General features: G+C 38.0%; 1 pseudogene; it reads right to left on the reverse strand.

Moving 5' to 3' along the window:
* Nucleotides 1-193: 193 nt before the first annotated feature.
* Nucleotides 194-309, reverse strand: LOC139685125 (5S ribosomal RNA; annotated as a pseudogene).
* Between the last annotated feature and the right edge of the window lie 10,250 nt (nucleotides 310-10,559).

Consider the following 10,559-nt stretch of genomic DNA (forward strand, 5'->3'; position numbering starts at 1 on the left):
TCATGGCTGGGCTTCACAAACGCAGATTTGGGAAGGGCTCTCCCCACGTGGGTGTGCCCTTCCAGCCTGCACAGTGGATTTTTTTTCAGGTGAGGCACAGCGTGCACAGAACTGGCCCCACCCTTTAACTCCTCAGGTTCATCTGCCACTGCAGAGCGAGCTTGGACGGTGACAATGAAGTCCTCAGGACTAGAACCTACAGCCCCTGGTATTCCCAGGAGGTCTCCCATCCAAGTACTAACCGGCGCTAACCCTGCTGAGCTTCCGAGATCTGATGGGATCAGGCATCAGGGTGGTATGGCCTTAGTACCTCGTATAGCAAAGTGCCTACATTGGCTGTGTCCTGAAAACTCACTCTGGAAGTAGTTGGATCTTTGAGTGTAAAAAAAAAGCATTACTGGGTCCAAAATGTAGGTTGAATATACTGAAAGGTTTTCAGATGTAGCATCTGTTCATTAGGGAAATCATGTATTGTACGATGTTCTGTTTAATGTAGCGTTTTGGGTTTTTTTTCCTTCACTGTTCACAGTACTATTTACAAGCAACATTTTTTAACTTCTTGAAAACTGGCACATTGTTATGAGTTTAGCTAAGTAGGCCTAAATCTAAGCTTTAGATTTCAGGATAGGCCTGGGACTGTCGGCTGACTTGAGGGGCTGGGCTAGCTGACAGCTGACTTCTCCCGGCCAACAGTATTCCATACCATATTCCGACATCAAGTGTAAGAGTCAGTCTGGAAGTGGCTTGGTCATTTGCTTCAACTGTGGTCCCAGGAAGACACACTGTGCCATCCCAGGAGGGATGGGAGGCCTAGGTCCAGCACCAACTCACGACCATGTTATCTTAGGGAAGTAAAATGTTTGTTCTTAGTCTCTCTCTGCTTGGGTCTGTCTCTGGGGAATTGAGTTCTCTAGAGTGATTTTTAGTTAGAATGCTGGGATTTGTGTTCACTGGGGAGTGGGAAGTTATTTCTTGTTATTTCTAACTTGTGTGTTATATTGTAGATTCCTTTTAATTTTCTCTTTTCTGCATAAATATATGTAGTTAGTTTAAGCATAAACTGGTTTGAGTTTCTAGGTTTTTTTCCCTTCTCCTATTTCTTGGCCAGTGGGAGGGAAGCTGACTCTGAATTGGGCAGTTGGCATTTTGCCAGCTTAACCAAAGACACACATATAACAGAAATGCTGATAATGTTAATCATTAGGAGTTAGCTGCAGGTGGATAATATAAATTTAGCAAATATGTGATCTTTCCTGCTGTTCTATTACATATATAGTGAGATCAAGTCCATGGAGAAAACAGTTCTAGAATTCAGTATATTTTATGCTTTCAAAGTTTTAGATTGAGAGTTCATTGGATTTTCAACTGAAAAAGAAACATGCATATATGATGGGAGTGGGGGGGTATGTGCTGTTTAGGTTTGTTTTGATTTTGTGTTCTGTGGGTTTTTTGGTTGATTGGTTTTGCTTTTGGCTTGGGTTTGGGTTTGGTTTTTTTAATGCCAGTATGGCACAGGTAAAATAGAGGGAAAAAATAATACCTGAATTATATAGTACATGTGGTATAACAGGGACTAGCTATACAACTGAAAGAAAAATAATTATTTTGAGGGCATTCAAAACAATATCAATTTCAAAATATTTTTTTATTTATGAAGTGCAAATTATGTGAGCAGGGTAAAGCAATTACATTTGTAATTATTTGCTGTCTTTTGGCTAATAGCCATTGCATACTCTCTTTGTAACTTGATTTCTTTTTAATTAGTAGCTTTCCTTGTAGGGAAGAATGTTCAAAAATTTGCACTAGGCCATTTTACCATCCTGACTGTATTCCATTCCTGTATTCTTTAAAACTTAAAAAATCCCTGAGTTGAAAAAAAAAAAAAAGAGTCAGTAGCAAACTGTGTAGCAGTAAAACCTCAAAATAAAATCAGTTCTAAAGAATCCCTTTTGTTTTCTCACAGTATGGTAAAATTAGAAATTGCAGGGAACCAACCAAATTAAACTGGGAACTTTTGAAGAATGGCTTTATGAAAATGACACATTGACTGGCCAGTGTGGTTTTTTGTCGACAATTTCTTTGTTGAGGCATAAATCAAAGAAACCTGCATATGTTTTCATTTTGTTCTAAGTAGAAAATTACATCCAGATGTTTAATAGGCATTCTCTTGGTTTTTCTGCATTGATTAAATATGTTGGTACTGTTTGCTTACAAGTGTAGCCGGATCATTAGCTAATGCAAAGAAATGTTTGTAGCGAGTTGCTAATTAGGTCTTTTGGAAACTCTCCATACTAAGGAACAATTTGTACAGTGGCCAGAAGAACTTGCAGTACTTGAGAAGTCGCTTTCCCTTCTGTGTCTGGGAAAAAACAGTCAGTCACTTTCCCTAATCTTCTTTTGCCTACAGGGATTGCAGCTTGATCCCAGTGGGTTGAAGTGCAAATAAATTAGGAAGAGACCACACACATGCACGTGCGCATGCACATACCCCCTCACACACACACTCCCTCCCTCCCCTGCCAAATCTGCTCCTTCACTCAAAATGCAGTTGTACAATCTCACAAAAGGCTAGCCAAAATGGAGTGCTTAAAACTGAAATGTGTTAAATTCTCAGCATTCATGTTATTAAATACAGAGCATTTTTGAGCATACTTTAGAGACAGATGGGGAAGCCCTTTATGATAAATGAGTGTACTTGAATTCATTACTGTGCTACTTGTAGTTAAAGGAGCTCTTTCTCAACTTCACTACTTCTGCAGGATACTTCAAGACAAAGCTTGGGGAAAGTGTATGCATGGATGACAGAAGTGGGAAAGAAGTGCAGAAGAGCTCTAATCCTCTGTGTTTTTTAAGTCCAAAAAGAGGTCAGATATATTACCTGCAATATTGTCAGAGAAATTGTTGTAGACTTCATGACTCTGGCTTGATAACCTTCTAGGTGCAATGTTACCTTTCAAAGGATTCTTGGCAACTTCACTGACCTTTCTAACAATGATCGCCTACTAGGATGTCACACTTCAGTCTGTAGAAGAAGGAGGCCTCCACTGCAGGAGGTGACAGCAAAAGGAGAAATGTGTATATATTTTGTACAGTAAATGGGGTTTGCATGCTTGTACCAGCTCCCTGATCCTGTCATCCCATACATGACAAAGTTTTACTCCTGGAAATAGTCTCTTTGAAGTCCGTGACAGTACTTCCTTGAAAAAGCATATCTTTGTAACAGAATTGACCAGATAAGGGCCACACATACAGAATAGTATGTTATATGTGATGTGCATACGCAAAGCACCTGTGTTTTTACCAATGAAGCCATGCATGTGTACAAGTTTTATCCGCCTTTTTGGGAGATACCTAAAAAGGGAGGGTGTCACAGAAGTGTGGTTAACAATTTCAGTTCAGTGGACTAGGTGTGGTACACTATTTTTCCTTCCCTTGCAAAATATTAAAACTTTTCCATCCTGTTTTGGTTCTGTATATATTGTTTTTTGACGGGATTTGTAGACTTTCCAATTTTTTTTCCTCCTAAGATGGCAATAACAGTACATAGAGTTTGCAGATCGCCAAAGATCCTTGGACTTAAAACCACAAGGAAACAGAATTGAGGAAAGTGGTCTTGTAGAAAAGTTGCTTCCAGAGCATTTGTTGAACTGGCTGAAGGAAGTTTCATTGTAGAAAGAAAGGGATTGAGAAGGAGAGGTAGCTCTAAGTGCACTGACATTTCAGCCTTAGGAACAGTAACTTGCTTGCTGCTGCTGAGGTATATGAATCCTTATCCTTTTGCCCTAATATCTGTTCTCTGTGTATGACAGCAATAGCCTTGAGGAATCTTTAAAGTACAGAAATGGTACAGAAATACTGTGCGCAGAACCACGACTCCCTGTCAGCTAGTAAGAAGCAGGTTCAACTGAAAATTGCCTGGAGTTTGGCAGCTGTTTCTCTCTGTAATTCTTCTGCCTCTCAGTCCTTCAAAAGAGGTTCTTGTCTACAATAAGGTTATATTCACCATGTAAGATGTTCTTATACCAACTTTCTACTCCAGACCTCAGATTTCAGTCTGGTAGGGTCTAGATGAGAGCAGATTGTGCTGTTCTGCTGTCTCTTCATGATGTGGATGCTGTAATGCACTGGCATGCTACAGCCGCAAGATCTGCAGAGATGCTTTTTCAGCACTGGTGGCAGAAAGGCACTAAGTCTGTTTCCAACTTTCCCCATCCCATAAGAGCGCTAGGATCCCATATTCTTGAGGAAATGGATTTACCAGTAGGTCCTTTAGGATGCAATGGGAAGTGGAGAGGTTATGTGAAAGAATTTGCTGGACAGGGATAGTCATGGGGAAGAGAACTAGGGAGACAGAAAGGAATTAAACAAGGAGGGAACATTTCATTACTAGTGTGATGCAATTCTTAACTAACGTGGAAATTTCCTTAGAAAAATGCCACTGAACCTCAGGTAAGATTGTATACAGTTACAATTGCTCCCAGTATAAAAAGAAAATAATTAACTGAGTCATCCCACACTATCCACTTCTCTGTTCTCCTATTTAATATTGCCCTTCCAATACTTTCAGTGCAGGTTTCTCAGTTTATATCCTGAAGGGCTAACATGTAATGATGACTGTGATTATTAATAGAGCATATCCATTCTCCAAAATATGGTATAATAAATTCCACAGTTTGACATACATATAGAATTGTCACTAATATAGATCATCTACTCATTCCTCAAGTGAACATCCACATGAAGCATCCCATCAAAAAGGTATGTCTGTCAACTGTCTCTCTATTCTCATATGCTAGTATGTTTGTAAATGGTGGCATCATGTAGTAGAAAATTGGTGTGAAGAAGAGGAAAAGTAGATCCATACCATTCAGTTCCACTTACTCCCTACAAAATGCCAATAAACCTTCTACGGCAGAAAACGACATCATGATTGAACAGATAGTAGAGTAACCATGACCAGTAGTCCAAATATTTGAATATTTAGCAGTTAGAAAACATAATGAAGAGTTAAGAATAATAGTGGCTGCTGAGGAAAAATCAGTCAAGGTCACTGAAACTACATTTTTAGGGAAAATGAGATCTAATGAGTACCTTATAGGTGAACTGTTGAAAAACGGAATTGGTTTGGTGCAGAGGGGATGGTAGGGGCAGGGTGGGGCAGAGGAAGGATGTTGTGTTACATTGTTTTGGGATTTTTAAGGGTTTTTTGTTTGGTTGGGTTTGTGTGTGTCTTTTGCACAAGACTGATTTCCCATCTGAGCTCAAAAGTATTGAAAATATCTATAATTTACCATTATAAATTCAACAGTTTGTAGTAAGACTTTTTCTATACAGCCTCTCACATTTTCTGGTGTAGCTTTACTGTCTATTAATGAGCTTATGCACACTTAGGTGCTCAGTTCTCTGAGTTAAGTAGCACCCAGGCAAAAGAAAATCTTGATGTTGCGTGATACTAGAACATAGCTCAGGAGAATGTCTATGCCTAAAATAGTTTGCAAATCTCATCCATGCAAATCCCCCCAAAACAGAGTAAGCAGCGCAAGGCACACAAATGTGCATATGCACCATTTAGCATTATTATGCATTGGATTAAATATTCTCATAGAGCCTGTATGGACAGAAAACAGCTGAATGTCAGTATTTTGCTTTTGAATTAAGGTGTTTCACTTTAGTGAAAAAGTTAAATGACACATCTTCTGAAGGTGGGCCAATACAAGAGGACTTTTACCAGTGCTCCTCTCCCCTCCCCCCTCCTCTCCCCTCCCCAGCCCTCCCCTCCCCTCCCCTCACCTCCCCTCCCCTTCCCTTCCCTCCCCTTTCCTTCCCTCCCCTCCCCTCCCCTTCCCTCCCCTTCCCTTCCCTTCCCTCCCCTCCCCTTCTCTTCCCTTCCCTTCCCTTCCCTCCCCTCCCTTTCTCTTCCCTTCTCTTCCCTCCCCTTCCCTCCCCCTCCTTTTCCCTCCCCTCTCGCTCTACGGAAAGAGAAAAAGGTGTGTTTAAGTGGTTTTCTTTAAGTGGTTCACATAAGGCTCCTGCTGAACTGGTCAGATGGTGCAGACAAGGTCCCATATGTTTTTAAATAATTTCTGAATGTTGGTTGTTTTTCTCCAAACTAGTCAGCCAAACCACAAGACAACTTCAATTGCACAAAACTCCCCACATGCAAATTTCTCAATGAAGCCTGGTATATTTTGCTCCTACATTTAAAAACAATAGGAAAGAGAAGCATGTTTCCTGACTTACTTCTATTGCAAGCTGTGAGAGACCTTGCAGAAGACCCTAGGAGAAGAACAGGTCATTTATAAAGTATTGCATAGGGGTGGTTGTCTTCCAATGATTTCCCTTGAATGTGAGCTGCCAGTTGCAGCAGAGCCATAAACCTGGTCTTCTTTTCTCTGCTGCACGTATCATCCCTACCTTGTGTAACAGTGTAAGTCAAACTGCCCCCTTAGTCATGAAGTATGAGAGACTCAATGCATTATGTACAGGGCTAACTACAGAGATATCAACTGTGTAGGTATCTTGCTCTATGCATCCAACAGATCTCATTCACTTCAGATGAGGTCGGATTTCATCCTGAGTACCTGACATGTTTAGTACATGATTGCCCTAATATATATACACTGATTGCCCTAAAATATACTGAGAGTTTTCCTTTTTGTTGAAGAGAAAAGCAACCAACCAGAATCACCTATGTTAAACCTAATTGTCAAGCAAAATTTTCTTCTCAAGAAAGCTAGACAACTGCAGAAATGTTGCTGGGTGTAGAATTTTACTTTAGGGAATATTTGTTCCTTTTGTCTTTCTTATTTTAAGGTCTTTTGTAATTTTGCTGCTCTGCATGAATGCCTTCTTTTTCCTGTGAAGAACATCTGGGACTTGTTTACTTACTTGCACAGAGAAGTGCTAGAGCATAGTTTATCTGTAATACAGTACTAGAAAATATTTTATCAGAAGCTCTTGAGTTCAGAAAAAAATACTTCGTTCTCAAGATAGCCTTCTGTCACCTACTTTAGGGGTTTGGGGGGGGTTGTTCTTTTATTTTCTTGTTTAGTTTCTGTGTTGGGGTTTTTTTTGTTGGGTTGGGGGTTTTTTTGTTTTGTTTTTGGTTTTTTTGTTCCACAGAATTTTTAATGTAGTGGAACCTTAAAAACATAAATCTTCAAATCAATCTGCTGATTATATTGGTAGTCCCCTGGAACTTTGTTATGTCATTTCAAGACATCCACAGTAAATCTCCAGTAGAGGTGAAGACCGCATTTATCAGCATAAGTATTTAAAAAACATGAGAGGTGAAAAACAGAGTTTAATTTAAATGCTGCTTCAGATATTTGCTTTATTGGATTATTATTTGTTTCATTGAAAACATTTGAGAAACCATTGCTTGATGTCTTGTGCCTAATTGGAGATTTTCTTAATAAGTGGGAGATTATTACAAAAAAAATGATTATTAGCTTCTGGCCAAAGCCAGGAAGATTTATTCGTTTATGGAAGAGACTGTACTGCCTTAAGAATCTGACTGACCTTCATTTTCTTTCTAGTATGTGACTTAGTTTCCCACTTGTGAATAGGATGTATCAGTTGCAAATTGTTGCTTGAATGAAAAAGGGAATGTTAATGCTTACCCAAGTTTTCTGAAAAGTACAATTTTAGAAATATTCTGTACATATGAAATAATAGCAAAATATATATGTGTTATTCCCAGCTTTCTCTAAGAGCAGCTGAGCAGAAAAGGACACTCACCTGCACATAATAATGTAGCTTTTACCACAAAATAAATACAAGAATAATTTCAATTAAATCATAAGTATCTGTATATAGCTTAGGAGGAAAAAAGCTCCTCAAGATAATTCTCTAATTAAGAGTCCAAAAGATCTTAACATTCTTCTTGCAACATATAAGATCCTATATCTTTTTTCATGAAAGTTTTATACAAAAGTAAGACAAAATATATTTCTTCCTTTTCATTAAAGATTCTGATTTTATTAAATGAAAACTCAGCAGTAAAAGTGCTAACATATTAACTGATTTAAAGTTGTCCTTTAAAGTTTTTGTTGTTTTTTTTTCTTTCAAGTCAGTCTCTCAATTTTTCAGGTTCTAATGTTCATTCAGATCGGTGTTAGCATTCACTTTAGCATTTAGTTTTTAAATATGAGACTCTTGTTCCACTTTTTCTCTTCATCCATGTACACAAGTGTGCACTCTCACATGCATTCACACAAGAAAATACATCACAAATCAAAAGGTGCATTGTGATTGTGGAGATGGAAAGCCACTGGGATTTGTGATCAATATATGTGGAATAGAAGAAATTATAAAAAGTATTTGATTGTGTTTTGGTGAAAAGGATATTCTAGATGATATATATACTTTGTCCTTTAGCTTATTAGATCGAAGGCTGACATGACATTTATAGACAGGAAGCAAGCAAGCTGTGAACCTAACTTCATGCTTGAGTCTGGTTAAAGGAAAGCATGAGAACAGGTGTTGCCTGTGTACAAAGGGTAAACTGTAAGACCTTGTAGCTATCTCATGTATGATACACACTGGGCCTCATAGCCAAGAGCATAGTGACTGCAGTACTCAGGACAAGACTGAGATTTTTGTATAATGAAGAATGATATGTTAGAATTTATATGGAATTATGATATGGCTGTATTTTCTCTGTTAATTTAAAATGCTCCCAATACTGTTTTTAAAATGAATGATACTTTTCCTGCTCCAAACTCCATTCCCTCCTTTCCCATTTACATTGTTCTTGCTGTGTACTGGTAAGAGGGCAGAAGAAGTGTCTTGCAAGGCTGCAGGAGATCACAGGAAGACATACTCAGGGGTTACATCTTGCTCTCTATCTGCTGTAAAACAAAATGGAAGAGTCAGTGCTTCATTAGGGAAGTCCAAAAACTTCTACTGTGATGTAATCCTCTGGCTTTCACTGGAGTCAGTCAGTTCAGAGGTTTCTGTGCTTTTTCATGTGTATAGTGGTATTGGTTTGGTTCCACAAAGTAATTACTCTTTGGGGGTTTTTGTTGGTTTTGTTTATTTTTATGTATTTATTCTTTTCCATACTAATTAACACCCTTACATTTTAGGGTAAATACAACCACAAATGTGAAACCCTGTTTCATCCAGTCTTGTAATTTCAGATTGGAAAAAAGAGTTTGGCTTTATGTCTATCCCGTTAATTTTAAAGGGAAGTAAAAATGTTACTGTGAAGCAAGGAAAAAATTAATCAAATAACTCTTTTCTTATATTAAAAATATTCTAATTAAAAATTTTTATTAGTCTAGCTCAAAGAGTCTGTCGTGTTACCACGTAAAACTAATCTTTTATGTAAATCTGCTGAATATTGATGTGCAAGAGCTATTTAAGAAAAAAATGTAGTCAAATACAGTTATTAATCACTTTGTTGCATATAGGCTGGGCCCAGTCATTTCCCTGCTACTTGTAAACCCAGCCTTTTATCCATGGGTATCTGAAGGACTGAGGGGTGTCCGTCAGTAAAGATGGGGCTGGTTATGTCTCTAGTGGTTGTTTCCAGTTCAGTAAGAACTTACAGGTCCCGACACAGCTTACTGCTAAAAGAATTCTCCTTTTAGTTCAAAAGGAAGAAGACTGTAAGTCTGTAGTTTGGAAATGAAGTATCAGGATTCTAGCTAGAACATCGGTAAGTGTTGAAGGTCATTAAAGGGAAGCAATTACAATAAAAAAATTGGGACTTATCCTTTTTGTTTTTACCAAAAGGAACCACATAGAATTTAAATTTGGGGCTGCATCTGTTTCAACTAGAATACAGTAAACATATTGGCTTAAAAAACCCGAATACTACTTCTAAAGTTTTTTTGTTTGGTTGGGATTTTTTGTTTTGTTTTGTTTTGTTTTGTTTTTTAATAACTGCTTTGGAGGATTTTGTGAAGTGGCTAGGTTTTAGCTTCACTTTCCTGATTATTGTATCATCTTTGTAGTAACAGAGGACAGGTTTAAGAACACTAAAAATAAGTAATACTTATTTATATTTTTCTTTCTTGTCATCAAAGGTGTGCTTTTAAGGGACAGAAACAAAGATTCATATGACCAAACTGTTTTTCACAAATGGTATTTAAAATTCTGCTTCAAAATATATGGGTCTATGCTCCTATCAGTTGTAAGCAAAAAAGACTCGGAACGGAATAAGAAGCTTGCTAAAATGCAGTAAAGAGGCATACACCTCTTTTGCAATTAGTGGTCACAGTTAGGTCACTTCCAGGTTCCATGCTACCTCATTTGGAGCTCATTATTAGCCATGTACTTGGTAGCCTGGTGCATACTAGTCTTGAAGCATTTCTATAAGGAAGAATATTTTGTGTTTCCATGTAATTTTACAGTACACTGACTTCCCTTGTTGAGTAAAAGTGAGGTAGTTCAACTGCAATGGTGAACTTGCTGCTATAACTAAAAAACAAACTTGAAGAACTGAAGAAATGTGACTGGGTGATAATGTTACATTAAAATAATTTTCAAAGAGCACACTTAGAACTCCACTGGAAAAAAATGAGTCAAAATATTGAACTTTTCATTTGGTT

The sequence above is a fragment of the Pithys albifrons genome, chromosome Z (assembly GCF_047495875.1).
Source record: "Pithys albifrons albifrons isolate INPA30051 chromosome Z, PitAlb_v1, whole genome shotgun sequence".
NCBI classification, from domain to species: Eukaryota; Metazoa; Chordata; class Aves; order Passeriformes; family Thamnophilidae; genus Pithys; species Pithys albifrons.